Here is a 17,063-nt window from a genome sequence, read left to right as displayed (position 1 = left end):
TTGCATTTCGTGACTTGCTCGTCCGGCTCCTTTTGCCGACGAGAAGCAGCCTATTTCTCGCTTTATCCCCAGCAGCAATACTCTACAAAACGAAATATTGTCCCTCCATTTAAACCCCATTCAACCAGGTTTAATGTCCTCGACATTGAGCCACAATATGTAAGGAATATCGTTTAAAGGCCGCAGGCCAGCTGACAATGGACATAAATCGGAGGGGCCGAGGGGCCAAAGAAACTAAACTAAAACATTGTTTGCCGTGAGTATTTTCTAAACAGCATGTGCCTTATATCTTAAATAAATAAGTATAAAATAATCTAGACGGACCTATGTTAGAACTTTGTTTTGTTTTGTCCATATTCAAACTCTTCTAGGTGGCGCCCCAACAGCTCATCGAAATGCACGCAGCGCGAATTCGAATCCACAGCGAGATTTGAGCGCGGGAAGCATGGGGAAGCTGTTATGTGCTAGTATGCTGGGGTAGGCTTGACAACTCAAAATTTTCTATTTGTACTTACGAAGCAGCAGTATTTGACAGAAAAGAATAATACTTTGATGCTCTTCTCACGCCTACAAGCGAGGGCGGCGTGATTAACAACACAGCGTAATGCGCAACGGTGAACGCCAACGAACTGCGTGCCGCCACCAACCCCTGGACGAAGCATTTTGGTAAGCTCGTATTTTATTTCTTGTTTGCAAAGTTTGTCGCAGGCAAACAATTTCTTTATTTCTAGAAGGATCGCATTTGACTTCGCTATCGTGAGTCTCACGCCGTGAACAACGGCTTCTGCTATATCCTGAACGTATTGATGTGCTCAGTGCGCATGCATGATGTAAGACGATAGAATAAGCAGAACTGTGTAACCTCTATATCGTACAAGGGGGGAGAAGGCGCGAAGATAATATGTAAGTTGAATAAAAAGGACACATCTCGTTTGTACGCGTCCTTTTGTTTTAGTTACTGTATATTTTGGTAATGTATCGTCATATGGTTTTACCAGCCATGGCCGGACTTGGTGCTCTCGTTCTCGCGTGCAAATAAATGTCCCAGTTGGCTGAGGTGGCACTGTGAACAGCGCCAGGCAGGGCGCGATTCCCCCGGTTCTTGAGCCCCTGGCCAAAAACTTATTTCTGGTATAGGAAAAATTTTCACAGCTGTGCACTGTACCCACCGTGGTTGCTTAGGGGTTATGGTGTTGGGCTGCTAAGCACGAGGTCGTGGGATCGATTCCCGGCCACGGCGGCCGCATTTTGATGGGGGCAGAATGCGGAAACACCCGTGTACTTTGATTTAGGTGCACGTTAAAGAACCTCAGGTGGTCAAAATTATTTCGGAGTCCCCCCACTATGGCGTGCCTCATAATCAGATTGTAGTTTTGGCAAGTAAAACTCCATGATCTATTTTTTTACCTCCGCACTATGTGTTTTGAAATGTTCTCCCTTGTTTAAGCGTGTTGGTACAAGCCTTTACCGTAGTTTTAGCTTTAAGATTTGACCATATTCTCTCGGTGCGTAATGCCTTTATATACAACAACCGCGGATAGAAGTTGCGACTGTTTGAGATCGTAGCGCCTTTCCTCTAAGTTGTAGTGATTAGATGTCATTGGAAATGTGTAAGGTTGCAAATGCTTGTTTTCATCCTTCACATTCTAGAATACAAATTTATACTAGGGTAATTAAAACTTGCAAAATGCAGTGTGAAACTTCATGCTAAACTTTATTTATTCAAAGAAAATAAATAATATTTTCAATGTCCCTTTATAATAGCATCATTGTGCACTGTGGAGGTGAACTGGTTCGAAGGCACAAACTGACTGAATGGATTCTTGTCTTGCTTTAGCATAACTCAGTTTGAGTATGGAAGAAAAAGTACAGGTGACAGGATGAGCACCAACTTCTAACTGGTCTTATTCCACGACCCTACTGCACATTATATGCGCCGCTCATAGCACACATGAGAAAAACAACTGAAACAACAACCTTACAAGAAGCAGACGGCTGCAGTTCACTGAAAACGTGCCGACCAACTTAGAAAGTAAAGTTCCTTGCCTGATAAAGATAAGGAGGGTGTACTCACGCACACCCTAACGTATTTGGCAATGGCATTAGCCTGATCAGTAATCTCGCGCATCAGTTGAATGTTACTGCATCCTATGATGACACATTCTTTAAAAAAACTAGTTTGCATCCACAAGTCTTGCAATGCATGGCAAGGGGCCTACTTCGTTAACTTTTATGAAGGTTGTAACTATGCTCGCCCGAGCAATCGTTGATACTGCATCAGAACGTCAAGTTGGGCCAGTTGGTTGGGATTCATACTAAGGTTTGTTACAGCGCAACCTAAGACAAGGACAACAGATGGTACAAAACAGCGCCGTGTCGTCATTTTGTACCTTCTGTTGTCCTTGTCTTAGGTTGCACTGTAACGAACCTTATTATGAATCATTGATACCCCTTCCCGTCTGTCTAATGTAGACGCCCTTGCACAACAAGGGAAACTTGTATACCATAGCTGAAGTGCAATTAACATGCCCGTTCATGTCTTTTTTCCAACCAGTGTGTCAAAACAGATATAAAATACTTGCAAACATGCAATTACCACTACGTCACTTCACATTTATTCTGCGATATTCTGCTATCTCAACTGCAGGTTGCCAAGAATGAAAAATTACCAGAGTGCACTACTCGAATGGTGTTCACTGTATCTGATGAGTGTCTTGATTTACCTAATCGATGAGATGTCAGTGAAAAGCTTTGTATGATGGTTACAAATGGCCCGTAACAGCATTTAAGACAGCCTAGGATTTGTGAAGGCACGAGAACGAAAGCCCGTGAAATAAATAAAAGGTGAAAATAAACTGCCCTTACCATGACAATGCTTCTGTGCACTATTGCATCAATCTTTACAAAAACTTTGTCAAATAGGGGCACTGGGAAAGAGCAGCTGCAGTTTTTTCTCGACATGTCAGCAGTTTTTGGCGTGCAAGTACAGTCCCTACCAAATGCTAAGTAGCGCGATCTTGGTAACAGTTCGCTTTGCGAACCTTTACAAGACTGTGCCCCAGGTTTGCACATTCATAATATATGCAGTGCACTGATGACACTGTTTCCGTCTGAGACCACTTATATTACTGATATGGAGCGCATTGTCACGTGAATTTCTAAAGAAAAATTTGCTTGTTTGTTTGTTTTTTTTTTGTCGGGAAAAAAAAAAGACCACACATGAACTAGGTCGTTGTAACGCTGTTATCGGTCATTTCTCGGCGTATTCCACAACCTTTGCATTAGCACCATATTCGATAAGTAAGGAAATAAACGTTCATTACAAGTGCATATTAATTGCTTGTTCACAATGGAAAAAAAAAACTTGAGTAGCTCAAACATAAACCTATCAACATAGAGTGGGTGATGTTCACGGAAAGCACTCATTAATTTTTTCTTGGCCACAGTTAGTTGTCACATCCAGTATGTAATTTAATGGTGGTTTCCGAGAAACCTGTACAGGTCTCCTTCGTAGCTTCATGCTAAAGTAGGGTGGGTGAAAATTTTTCCTGTCATGAATTTTACTTGCCTTGCAGGCTTCCACAGAACTGATCTGCCATAATCAAATAGTGCTCTGTAAAGTAAAATAAGGAACACCTTTTCTTCATATACCTGTATTTCACTCATTGACCTTTACCAAGCTACTCATGTAAACATGTATTTACTGCTCGAAAACGGGCAATTCATGCTCCAATGTGTCAAATTTGCCACCTCCCAGAGCTGCTCCAAAACTTCTTTGACTGCTTCCATCCCTGTATGAGTGGCCCATATAATGTTTAATGAAATTATCACTGGCATCCCAGAAACTTCAACATTTAACATCCGCCTGCCAAAGTGCATACATCTCAACATTTTGGTTAGAGCTGATCACTTTATTTGCTGCAGGACTGAAGCTGTCTTGATATCTACAATACATTGGACACTACATGCAGGATTATGAATGGATACCTGAACACTGCTTGAAGGAGCAAGCTCTACAGCATCACTTATGCTCCTTTCCATGGGTTGGCAAGAGGAACCGTGGCACGCAACTCTACAGGCACCTGTGCTCTTCACTACCTTCGGAGGAGAGATGCATTGGTATGCTGTACATATATTTGACTATGGGTTCCAGCTGCATCTCTTGCATTGTCATTCGATGTGCAGGTAGAGGAGTTACCTATTGGGCGCACATGTTGGTTAACGATACAAAAAGGAAGGTGCTTCTTTGAACACCGATGACCCTGTCCTCCACTTATTTATTTTAATTTTCTTGTAACCTTATTTTTGTTGATTATATAAAGGTCGCAGGCAATTAAGCCAAGAAAAGCGTTGGTGTAATTAGCTGTGGTTGAAATTGAAATGTAGAAAATATTGAAAGAAAGTCATGAAAGCAGACGAAAGGACCTTGTCTCTGGTGGTGACTGAACCCACAACCTTTGCAGTACACACGCGATGCACTACCAATTGTGCTAACTTGGGTATTTATGGTATTTATGCCCTGGGAGTGTTAGCCAGCGCCATTTAGAGCCATGGTGGGCAGATGTGGAACATCTTTTTTTGCACGATGGTGTCGACATAACACCTGAACTGAAGAGAGCAGGCATGTGGCTAATAAACCCATGCATGCTACCTAAAGGCATCAAAGCTATGAGGTTTCAAACCCTCGCATCAATGAATGAGAAGGAAAACGGGCTTCATTTTTTTAAAATCACGACCATATAAAGCCAGCAGGCAATGAAGCCAAGAAAAGCATAGGGGTAACTAGCTGTGGTTGAAATTGAAATGTAGAATTGGCTCTGCGGCCATCTATCAAATTTCACTGCAATGCATTATCATAACTCAATGGGCAGCACGTTTAAAAATTATAATTCAGAAGACTGCCAGAATTTCAACAAATGAGCAGTTAGCAAGAATGATAGTGTATGCCCTTCTAATATTCTTCGTATTTATGGCACTTATTCGTAACTTTTCCGCTGTGTTATATCAGTGTTTTAATTCGGACCAAAACTGTGCTATAATGTAGCAAAGAGGTTATGGTCTAGTGGCGTAAATGTGCATGTTAATAAGAGGGCAAATCGCCTTAACGTTAACTGAGAGTTGTTTAAACTTGGGCAGCCTTCCGAAATATACTTTTTTTGAAGTTGCTGTCCATTGAGTTACACTGGTGCACCGTGTCATGCGAGCTACCGCAACGAGATGGCGCTATGTACACGGTCATGTAAGATGCGGAACAACGCCTCTGGGAGAGCGGACCAGACCGTGTAAGCCGAGCCGGCATGTAGCCGTGCTTGTTTTGCATACACAACCTAGTAAACAGTTCCAGTTAACACTTACGTTTTGTCAATCACGTATGCTCGTCACCCGACCATGACATGGAGGCAACGGTGGGATACTCGACAACCCCGTGAGAAATGCACCACGCAAGTAGAAGTCTACACCTACAGCGCACTGCGGTGAATACGAAACTTTGCTACCCATGGCTTCACCTACAGTGTCCACAGCCCAGCACGCAGCTCCACTAAACTCGTTCGTCGTCAAACTGCCGAAAAAACTTGATTTTCGGCAGCCCGAGGAGTAGAAACGGTGGCTCACGAGAAGGGAGTGCTATAGAGCTATCTCCAGACTAAAGACGACGACGAGACGCAGGTGAACACACTCATTTATGCCATGGGTCGTGAAGCCAAAGACGTCCTAGCCTTGCTCAGGCTCTGTGATGCTGAGAAACTCTACTACAACACAGTAATGCAACTGTTCATAAAAAATTTCCTGACACGGATGAACATGATATAAGAGTGTGCAAAGTTCAACAGCTAGAAGCAAGACGTGCATGAGACAGCCGATATGTTCATCACCGAACTCTTCAGGCTAGCTGAAGCCTCTGAGTACAGCGCCCTGAAAGAGGAACTGATCTGTGATAGACTCGTGGTCGGTCCCGCAGACACGTAGGTAAGTGAGAAGCTGCAACTTAATGCTGAGCTTACTCTGGAAGCCGCTGTCAACGCTGCTCGCAACATGGCAACAATCAAACAGCAGCAAAAGGACCTACGGCCACAGCTACAATCACTTGAAGCTGTAGACACCATGCACAGCTTCTCGAAGAGCAAAGGGAAGTCAAATAATTCTCGTAAAAACCAGCGTGACCAAACTGCGCTGACATGCAAGTGGTATGGCTCAACAAGACACCTATGGTTCACCATCACACACTATGTGCACAGCGAATGGCGAAACATGCAGTGCCTGCAGTAAAAAGGAACACAGCTGCCATATGCTTTTCCGCTTCCAAAAAGCAGAACAAAATGCACATACCAAGCTGTTTTGGAAGAGGTTTACTTGGACAATTAACTGACCAACAGGATCCTGGGCCATGAAAAATCAATGTGATGGTCAATGGCTTCAAGGTAGACACTGGTGCAGATGTGACTGCCATGCCAACAAGCCTCTACGACGAACAAGTCACGGGAAACCTGAAGCAAGCAAAAGAACAGCTGCTCGGACCCGGCAGGACCAAAAAAAGCAACGGTTAGACTGCTACCATGTGCTGAAATGGCTGGTTGTGTCAAGAACAAATTTATGTAATAGACAAGCTGCATGACGCACTTTTTGACGTCCCCCCGCAATCAAATCCTTCAGTGTCCAACCAAGTCTCCTAGAAGTAGCAGAGTCAAAAGGCAAGGTCAGCGACCCAGCCAACAACTACCTTTACCTGGCTACAGACCTGGGCCTACCTTCTCAGGACCGATTACAATATATCGCTACTCCCTGATGCCAAGCGGTGTGCTATTATGTACTCGGGGCGAGTACCTCTGCCCATGTTGCCAAGTGTCCAAATGTGAGTTGGAGAGAACGGAGAGCCTGGGTGTCATCATAAAGGTCGAAGAAACCACAGAGTGGCATGCACCTATGGTAGTGGCTAAAAATAAAGGAGGCGAGCTTCAAATCTGCAGTGACTTTGGAGGGTTAAAATAGAACATTCTGTGAGAATGAGTCTTAGTGCCCACCATCAATGATTGCCTGGCCAAACTCACCGGAGCTGCCTGGTTTAGCAAACTTGATGCTATAGCCGGATATTGGTTACTGGTTACCCGAGTCCCAGAGGTACAACACTTTCCTGACGCCAATTGGCCATTTTAAGTTCCTCCGATTGTCCTTCAGAATTTCCACAGCAACTGAATTTTTCCACAGGGAAATGCTAAGACTGCTAGAAGGCCGGGACGGCCAAGCATGTCTGCAAGACGACATAATAGTGTTTGGCCGCACGAAGGCAGAACATGATGCACGACTGCTCAAAGTACTTCAGCACCTGCAAGAAGCTGGTATCACCCTAAACGCAGTAAAGTGTGTACTACACCAGCAGTAAAAAATCGGGCCCCTTGGTTAACCCCCTTCTCGTTCATTACATAACGAGGGTCTCATCTCTGGCAACATTGGTGCCTTCAGGTACTATGTGTGGGTTTATTGACCAGTTGCCTTCACCCAAAAAGATCACATACTCGTGATGCCTGCGACAGAAAGGATGCTCTACATATCGCCAAGGTTTGTGAGTGGTGGCACTGGCTAACAATCCCAGGGTTAGTTCTAGTAGTAACATAAATACCCCAGAAAATAGATGGGAAGACAGTGCTGTGTTAGCTCGATCGGTAGAGCATCACACACGTAATGCGTAGATGTGGAATCGTTCCCCACCTGTGGGAAGTTCTTTCTTCATCCACTTTCAGTTCCATTAAGTTATAATTTCTTTATTTCAATTAGTAAGTACAAGTAATTTTCCCTGTGTTGTCCTTGGTGCCTTTGTTTGTTGGCGTCTTATGATTAATAAAAATCGGGCCCCTCGGTTAACCTGCTTTCTTCTCGTTCATTACATAACAAGGGTCTCGATTCCGTCAACATTGATGCCTTCAGTTGGCATGTGGGGCTTTATTGACCAGTTGCCTTCACCCAAAAAGATCACGTACTTGTGATGCCTGCAGCAGAAAGGATGTTCCACATCCACCGCGTGTGTGCCATGTTTTCTAAGAAAGCAGAAACTATTCATATAATCTCTCTGGAAGTTCATAAAAGAGGGGGAGGGAGGAAAGATTGCAAAGAAGGGAACAGGGTCAAACAAATTGAGGTGTAGCAACCTGTGTAAACCGAAAGCAAAAAACATCCATACACATACTTGTGAGAAATCCAAAAAGAAGAATAATTACACAGTCATTCTTTGATATTAAAAGAGCTTCTGATATCAGTTGTGAATTCATGTTTCTACTTCTGCCAAGAATATATTTCAAGTTGTGGATGACAAGTGCATGTGTTACAATGCTCACCTACATTGGTCTTACTTTGTTTTCATATTCTGCAAATATTCTCTTGCCCTTTCATCAGTGCAGCGTCCAATTTGGCTTGTGTAGAGCTTACCAGAAGTAAGAGGTTATTTGGTAAACCATTCCAATGGCACAATTCATGAACGGTGTTGCATGCCTTTTGTTAAAAGCAGCTGTATTTTTACACTCAAGCGTGGGAAAAAAGCTTAGATGGCTTCTTCGGAACCAGCAGCACGAATGGGGCCCCATATTTGTCATTAACCTTCTTCAGTGAGTGCAACTGCTGTGCTCATGAGGCAGTGCCTCTGGCTGCTTCAAACTGCGCACTGTTAACTTTGCTGCTTTCCACTCCTGAAGTTTTCGCTGTAGGGATTCTGAGATTCCGATGATGAGAGTGAGGGAGGCCAGCTGCTATGAACATTCCAACGTGAGCACAAAATCTATTGTGCCTTGTGTTAATACACATTTTTAGAGCCTATTCAAGGCACATTGGGCAATTGTGGGCTTAACATGGATTTAGGCTGGTTCATACAGTAGCTAACCTTTCTTTGCTCTTAGTTGGTAACTTCAGGAAACATGCGTTAGGGTGAGCATCAAATGTTTACCTAAGATATGCAGCATATTGTCAATGGGTTAATGAAGTTGAGTCTGACGAAGTCTTGTCCGGTTAGGAAGAGTCAAGGGAAAAAACAGAACTGACACCGACCAAAGTGAAAAATAATTTAGACACGTGGGAGCCTTGCTTACAATACTTTCACCATGCGTGTCTCATGTGTAAAGGTTAGTCCTTTTCCGTGCCCATTAAAGACATTTCAAATGTTATCTATCGTATTCTCATGTGTCATATTAGAGTTAGGTTGTAAAAAAATCAAGATATTGATGTATGTAAAAACACTTAGAACCACGGCGTTGTCAAATATCTAGTGATGTAATGTCACAAAGCACAGGAGCATTGCGATTATCACATCTCAAAACCCCTACTGCAAAAGCTTAAATTCCAAATGCAATGAAATTTCACTTTGGCTATATTGGTAATAAATTAGTAGTAAATACTACTGTAGTGATCTTGGCAAAGCTGCGGGGCTGGTATCTAATTTTCTTTTTGATATTCTTTTAATACTGTATTAGCAGACGACACATGAACCTGGTGGTTAGTGGCTATGACGAGAGTCCACATCGCCTCCAGGTTTTTATCACTGCAGGCAGCTGCAGGTGGTCCCTTATCTCGTAGGCCACACTAAGGTGCCCTGCAATCTGAGTCATGCCTCACTGCCAGTTACTGGTAATTGTGGCATTCATTTCAGTCTCGGTATCAAGATTGCTAGAATGCTGTTTTGTATTTACGCTGTTTGAATCATTTTTTTATGCAGCCCTAACTTTTGTTGTAGTTGGGCTTTAAGGGCTGTAAAACAGCAAAAGCCAGCAGTGCGCACACTTTAAAGCAGCTGAAGCAGCTGGAACTATTGCCTCATGAGCACCAAGTGATGCTCACTGCAGAAGGTTGCTGACAAGCATGGGCTCCGAGTTGAGCTGTTTGGTGTTGCGCTGCCAAGCCTGATGGTGGATAATCAAATTGTAGCTGTGGCAGCTGCATTTTGATAGGTGTGAAATGAAAAAATGCATGTGTGTTTTGCACTGTATGCACAGTAGAGTAACCAAGGGGGTCAAAATTATTCCAGAATCCCTCGTACTTCATGCCTCATAATCATATTGTGGTTTTGGCAAATAAAACTACAGAATTTGGTTCAATATATTAGTTGGTGCCCTTTGATGTTCCAGTTCTCTAATTTTCTTGCTTATAAAAGCTCTGTTCTTGGTATAAATGATAAATTTGTTATTACAAAAGGCTAACCTTTAATCTAACTTAACTCATTAATTTCCTTTAGTGTCCCTTTTCCATGCATTAAAAGCATGGAACACTAATACATTTGCATTAATTTTTATTTGACTCGTGCTCAACAGTTAGATGCCATAGAAGAGAACTACTACCGTGGGCTTCAAGTTGATAGGTTGCCGTATAAAAGCTTGTCTTTTCTTTTAGAGATAAAAACACCTGAGCCTAGTTTTCTGTCTTTATATAGACTATTGAGATAGGCAAACACCACTTGCATGATAGATCAGTGATTAGTTATGGGTTCAGTTTTTGCCCCCACCCCAAAAAAAGAAAGTGAACTTGTGGGATCGTTCTCCACCTGTGGCAAGTTGTTTTTTCATCCACTTTCATTTCGATTGATTTATCATTTCGTTATTTCATTTATTAAGCTCAAGTAATTTCCCCTATGTTGTCCTTGGTGTTTGTTGGCTTATGATATTACTAGTAAAAATTTTGCCCTCGGTAAACCCTCTTTCTTCTCATTTATTACATAACGAGTGTCTCGAATCAGGCAACATTGATGCCTTCAGGTAGCATGTGTGGGTTTATTGACCGGTTGCCTTCACTAAAAAAAGATCACATTCTCGTGACGCCTGCGGCAGAAAGGATGTTCCATGTCCGCCGCCAAGGTCTGTGAGTGGTAACGCTGGCTAACACTCCCAGGGTTCTACAAGGAAACATAAATACCCAAGAAAGTGGATCGGTAAATGGCGCCGCGGTGCTCAATTGGTAGAGCATCGCATGCGAAATGCGAAGGTTGTGGGATCGTTCCCCACCTGTGGCAGGTTGTTTTTTCATCCACTTTCATTTCCATTAATTTATCGTTTCATTATTTCATTTATTAAGCTCAAGTAATTTCCCCTATGTTGTCCTTGGTGTCAGTGTTTGTTGGCTTCTTATGATATGACTAATAAAAATAGGGGCCCTCGGTTAACCACCTTTCTTCCTGCAATAACATGTTTCATGGAGGATAACAAAAGCACGCTTGACTTTCTTTAAAAAAATATGCTTCATGTAGACAGTTTCTGCGTCCTTGTCTGTTTGCAACCTAAAAACATGAAAAACAGCTAGTAAAAGGCAGCAGAAAATTTTAAACGAACTGCTGATATTGCAGTAATAAAAACTCTTCACAAAGAATAGCTAATAAAAATATTTTAGAAATTTCAGTGGTTTTCTGAAAATAAAATTGGCATGGAAAAGGTTAATCTTGTATGGGGCACTAAGAACAGTAGTAAAACAAATTAGTCACCTAACGCAATCTGTGTAATGAATTGAGGATAAGTGCTCTATAAAAAATTACATGTTTTCGATGAGAGATGGTGATTATTTTCTGACACATGTCGATCTTTATTTGCTAATGTGGAAAACCACAATCACTTCCCTCTCAGCTCTCTCAGGGCTCTGCAACTAACCTCATGTGCTGGAAGATAGAGAAACACCCACGGCTCATATGTTCAGCCATGTGGCTACTGTAGTTATTTGTGCAAGTTCTGGGTTCACCCACTCCCTCATTGAAACATTGATAATGATTACGGCTACTAATACTCGTTTCCATCCAGGAGCCAAATCAGCTTGTAGTTGATGCTAGTCCTGTTGACAGGTCTTTATCCTTGTTTCTTCCTGCTATCATACTTCTAAGAATAAATAATCTTGCATACTATTGCTGAAAGCTGGGAGAGTTGGTTACTGGCATTAGGAAACATAGTTACTACACTATAAGATGAAACACATGAAATGCACAGGATGAGCACTACACATGAACTTGTTTTAGTACATGAGTGCGATTATATGCATGCATGAAATGCTCAAATTTGCAGCAAAATTTGACTATACGTGACATATAACATACATCACTCATTCTATTTTGCATGTACCATACATCTTTTTCAAGTAATCAATTTTTATATTCGAGATTTCAATAGAAGGTGTGCTATTGCATTTATCGGTTTGTCTGGGAAGGCCCTTATATATCAGTGTGCAATTTTAGCCTTACATTTTCTGAGTATGTTGTGCTGTTGTATTTTGCCATGTATTGATATCTTTTACAATGTCCTGCAAGTGTTTCAGGCCTTGCTAACACGCTAACCTGCGCAGAATGCTCAGCCTGTCTTTGAGGCACCTTTGAGTGCCTTTAATGCCTTCAGCAGCAAGTGTTATACCCGTCACACGAGCATGCCAAAGGTCCTTTGAAGTTAAGGAGCATTGAGCTTTCAAAGACATTAGTTCAACGGATATATGTCGGTGCTACATGGTCTCCAGGTAGTCTCCGTTGAAACTTTTAACAGAAACCGCAATGTATCCTTAGCGCTACCATCACCTTGAAAGTAATAAAAAAATATGGCCCAATGCGTCTTATAATAAATTTGTCACATTTTTTCAGCAACATTTATTTTTCCTAATACATAGAAACATCAAAACAAAATGCACACGTAGTAAAGGCATTAATTTATCACAAACAGATGTATTTATTGTAATGATGGCCACCATGTGTACCACTTCGTACACCGCACATTGGCGTCGATTATTCATTGTTGCCTTTGCTTCAGCTGCTTTGTTTCGTTCGTTGTGGCTAGGTAGCGGTAGGTACACGTAAACACTGTAAAAACTAAAAACCAAAAGTGACAAGGAAAGATGTGCAGAAAAAAGCCAAGGAGACTGGGATGCCTAGCAGCCACTAACCAAAGAACCAAATCGCACATGGCAACCGTGTTGTGTCGAGGTTGCTGCTGACGACAGGCCGTGCCGGTGTTGCTGTACCGGCGCTTTCATGATGGAGATTGCGGGTGTCCCGAAAGTGTTTAGTACTTTAGTAACAGTATTCAGTACTTATAAGCTCGTTCTGACGAGGTAAAAATTGAACTTCCATATCTTTAGAATATTTTTTCTACTGTCAGACGCCCTCTAGGCTTGGGAGTATTCCCTTGAGGTTTCAAAGGACGAACGCGCACTCCTTTGACTCAAAGCCTCCTTCCAGTAGGGCTCCTTTGCTGTGCCTGTGTGACAGTGCACATTCTCCCTTGAAGTAAAGGATCTTTGGTTCAAAGGACTTTGAAAGTGCCCGTGTGACTGGGGTATTATGTAGGATAGACCAGGATTTGTGGTAATGGCAGGCTGCAGGAGCATTGTGCACAGATGTAGGTGGTAACAGCATCTGGATATCTCACAAAACATTGCAAAACATGCCAAACTGTGCCAAACTGTGACTGTACACATGCAGTTTGCAAATATAAGGCAGGGAAGTGCAGATTTGTATACTAGGTCTTTTCCATCCAAGAAACCAATAACTGCATTAACAAACCTTCTACAGCGGTCTTGAATAAAGAAGTTGGTTACTTGAACAATATGATGTATGACATGGGTGCATCATGAATCACATAGTTTATATGTCGTGTATTGTGAAATTTCCTGCGAATGTGTCGTTTTTATGTATGTAATCATTGTTTAGTGAGGTTGCTTGATGTCCAGCACCCATTCTCTGCATATCATGTTGGTATTTTGTTTTGTCTTAGAACTGTAATTATGTTTCATAAAACCTTACATTGCTAAAATTAGACTTTGGGGCAGTTTGGTCTTTCCATCCACATTCTTGTTTTTGTCATTTCCCTTACCATGCAAGCACTTGCAGTATTTCGTCATGCTCTTGCGTTTACAAGCCAGATGTCTGTCTCTGAACAGCTCAAACCACTTGTAGCACGCAAATCTGATGCATTCTCAATAGAACTCCATAGTGAATGTATTGCTAAAAATATTTTTCAGGGGATGAAGCACTTCTATAACTACAGAATTTTGCAGCAATAAAGAAGCAGAATGCTTGCATCTGTGTAATCTATATATAATAATTTCTTTGTATCATCTTTTATTTGACTGTCTGTCAGCATGGTAACATTGCATATTATTGTCTTAACATTCATGAGTTCCAAATAGCTACTATAATCTTTTTGTCCTCACATTTTCTGCAATATCCTTCACCGGAAGGACAACTAGCAGTTCACTTGATTTACCACTTACAGGCAACAAATTAACCATAATAGTAGTGTCATGCCTATTGCTTAAGAGCTCCTAAACGATTTTGCACATCTGAAAGTTCCTTGAATTCATGCAAGCAGGTGCTGCTTATATGATGGCTGAATGCTCATGTGATTGGTTTTTAGGCCAATGTGAAAGAAAAACGCCAGTACCTATGTGTTGCTTTATGATGTTGACCTGTATTTATTATTACGTTGGTGAACTGTGTGTGCACTCTGAAGATATGCACATTACTGCTGGTGTTTTGTATAATCTGTGTATAATACAACAACATATATTATCAAGAACACATTCATTTTATTCGTTTTTGTAATATGTTGTCATGATTTCCTTTCATTGTCAGTGCTGCAAGGCGTCCTAATACCTAATTTATGAAGAGTTGATTCAAAATTTCAGAAACTTTTAATCACTGCAGCTATAGGTTTTGTTAATATAAGCTTTCTTCACTACAAAATGGGGGTTCCTAAATTGGTTATTTGCGCCTATAAACCACCCGAGCTGGATGAAAATACTTTTCAGAAATTGCTCGAAGGTCTATTATACTTAAGTCAGAATAAGAAGATACTCTTTGCAGATAAAAACATTAATGGTCTATCTCACATAATGAAACATTCTGGAAGGCCTTGTGGTCATTCGTAGAAACACTTGTTTGTAGCTTTGTCAGTGCCATGATGTTTCAACCTTAGCCTACAAGATAACGATACTCACACCATGTGAAATTTTCGCGAAGTATTCTGTTTGTGCATTCTGCGACTTAAGAGGTCCAGACACTGACCAAAATGGTTTAAAGTACTTATTTGAATTTTTGAAGTTATTTGAATTTATTTGAATTTGAAAACGTAAAAAACTATTTTAAACATTTTGGTCGGTGCCTGGACCTCTTCCTTTTAGTATGCATCATTCCGACCAGACGGGCTTTCGTCATACTCCACTTCATCCAGTCTGCAACTGTACAATGGGCTGTAATTTTTCCTAAAATCTGAGGTGGCCAAGATGCACTTGGAGTGGTAGCATTGAATGGCCCAGCACTGTTGAATAATTGGTGATGCTATGTTTAAATATTCATGTGGTGTCTGTTTGCAATACAATAGTACATAATCTATTTACGTTTGGTTTTCCAGAATGCTCCCTATCATGGACTGCCATCTCAACAGTACCATGGCTTTTTGTGTGGATTCCTTCCCTTTTGAAGGCCACCACTGTTTGCACAGCATCACAGCCTGCCTGCCTTGATCTTGTGGAAGAAGAAAATACAAAATGCCTATTTTTTGAAATGCATGCATGGCTCCATGCAACACCACCTGTCGTCGGGGTGTTAAGGTTTTTTGCAGAGAAAATGTAATGACGCCTTATGTGTGCCCTGGTGGCAAAGTGTTTGTCTCTTTGCCTGTGTAAAAATTTCACACTTATGGATACTGTTAAGGGTTCCTGTATCATATTTTCTTCTACTTCCTAAGAAATTTTTGTTTCATTATAAAACTAAAAATTATAGTTGAATTGCTGCTTTGTGTGATATGTAATATTCAGCTGAAGGTAATCAGCAGAGGTCGAACAAGTGTTATATCAGGTGGAGAAATTTTTTTGAGAAATGGACTTCTTCGTTAGGGTAACAACCGTTTTCCTTGGCAGTATTTATATAGTTCACTTTTCTCCACTCCATGGATATCCAGCAAAATGAGTGAGTGCATAGAGAAGGTGAGGTAAGTTTAAATGCTCACCATGGGGGTTTAGTTGGGGTAGCAAGGTGTGTAGAAGTATGGGAGTTTGGCAGGTTGCTGGCACCAATTTCTGAGTGATCTTGTTTGTGTCTATGTCAGTTATATAATGCGAGGCGTCTTCTGAGGCCAGAAATTTTGAAAAAAAAAAACTCCTTATATTTGTGAAAATTCAGTATGTGCCCCTGGGGCTACTACGAGCACTTGGGGCCACTGGGTAGATGCAGCTCTCCAATGAACTTTTTTGACACAAACTTGTGTATGTACACTGGGTGTGTGCCACTGCATGTGCCACTCTTTAATGAACCTCTTTGATGCTGACTTAGGTCATGGGGCATCACAACACAAACCTATGTAGCGACATCTGTGTATGCAAGTAAGTGTGAGCTGGAATTGTCTGCTTGGATTTTCTTTCCCTGACGACGACTAGTCCCCTTGTTGAATTAACTTCAGCCTGAGATATCACCTGTTTGTCTACTGTTATCACATTATGCCCATTTTGCTGTGAACTTGTCATGTTCTCTAGCTGGCAAGCTTGAATTTCAGGTACTGCACGCTAAGGACATTGATTTAGAGTGGGTGGTACCACCTCTGCTTTTTCTTTGCAGCTGTGTGTTACATGAGAGAATAAGTTGTACGTAGATGTCTATTAGAAATAGCATAGGTATTCAAAGGTACTTTCATTATGTTCTAGGTCATTGGTGCTGTCTGGCCTCCTCTGGATCATTTTTTGTAGCATGCTTTTTACATGCAAAAACAAACGTGGCCTGTTCTAATGCATGCAGGGACTGCCCGATAGCTCATGATGTTTTGAGCCGCTGAATTTCAGTCTTGGCTGCACTTGTGGATTTTCAACTGTACTGAAGCTTGCAATATGCTTGAATTTCCTGTCAAACTGGTTTGCTTGTTTGTATCCAATTTATTGAATTATTTCACTTTCATTATGCTAATAGTCATTGATTGTACTATCATGCTGGCACATTTGATTCTGGAACTGCAATAAATTTCCAGACATTTTATTGCTTTGTCATGGTTTTTGCACTCGTCAGACACAATCTACTAAACACACACAAAAAGAACTCCCTTCAACCTCGTAAAATTCCCAAAAAGTGCATAATAAACTCC

At 41.5% G+C, this 17,063-nt stretch overlaps 1 long non-coding RNA gene across 2 annotated transcripts; it reads left to right on the top strand.

The window, feature by feature from the left end:
* Positions 1-409: 409 nt before the first annotated feature.
* LOC129384525 (uncharacterized) lies at positions 410-15,656 on the top strand. Of its 2 annotated transcripts, none has more exons than XR_008612238.2 (3): positions 410-666; positions 3,972-4,119; positions 15,345-15,656. It is a non-coding gene; the product is annotated as an uncharacterized lncRNA (long non-coding RNA). The 2 variants fall into 2 exon arrangements; XR_008612236.2 differs by having other exon boundaries at positions 3,925-4,119.
* Positions 15,657-17,063: the final 1,407 nt, after the last annotated feature.

The sequence above is a fragment of the Dermacentor andersoni genome, chromosome 5 (genome assembly GCF_023375885.2).
Source record: "Dermacentor andersoni chromosome 5, qqDerAnde1_hic_scaffold, whole genome shotgun sequence".
NCBI lineage: Eukaryota > Metazoa > Arthropoda > Arachnida > Ixodida > Ixodidae > Dermacentor > Dermacentor andersoni.
The sequence above is the reverse complement of the archived record's forward strand: the minus strand, read 5'-3'. Positions and strand labels throughout refer to the sequence as shown.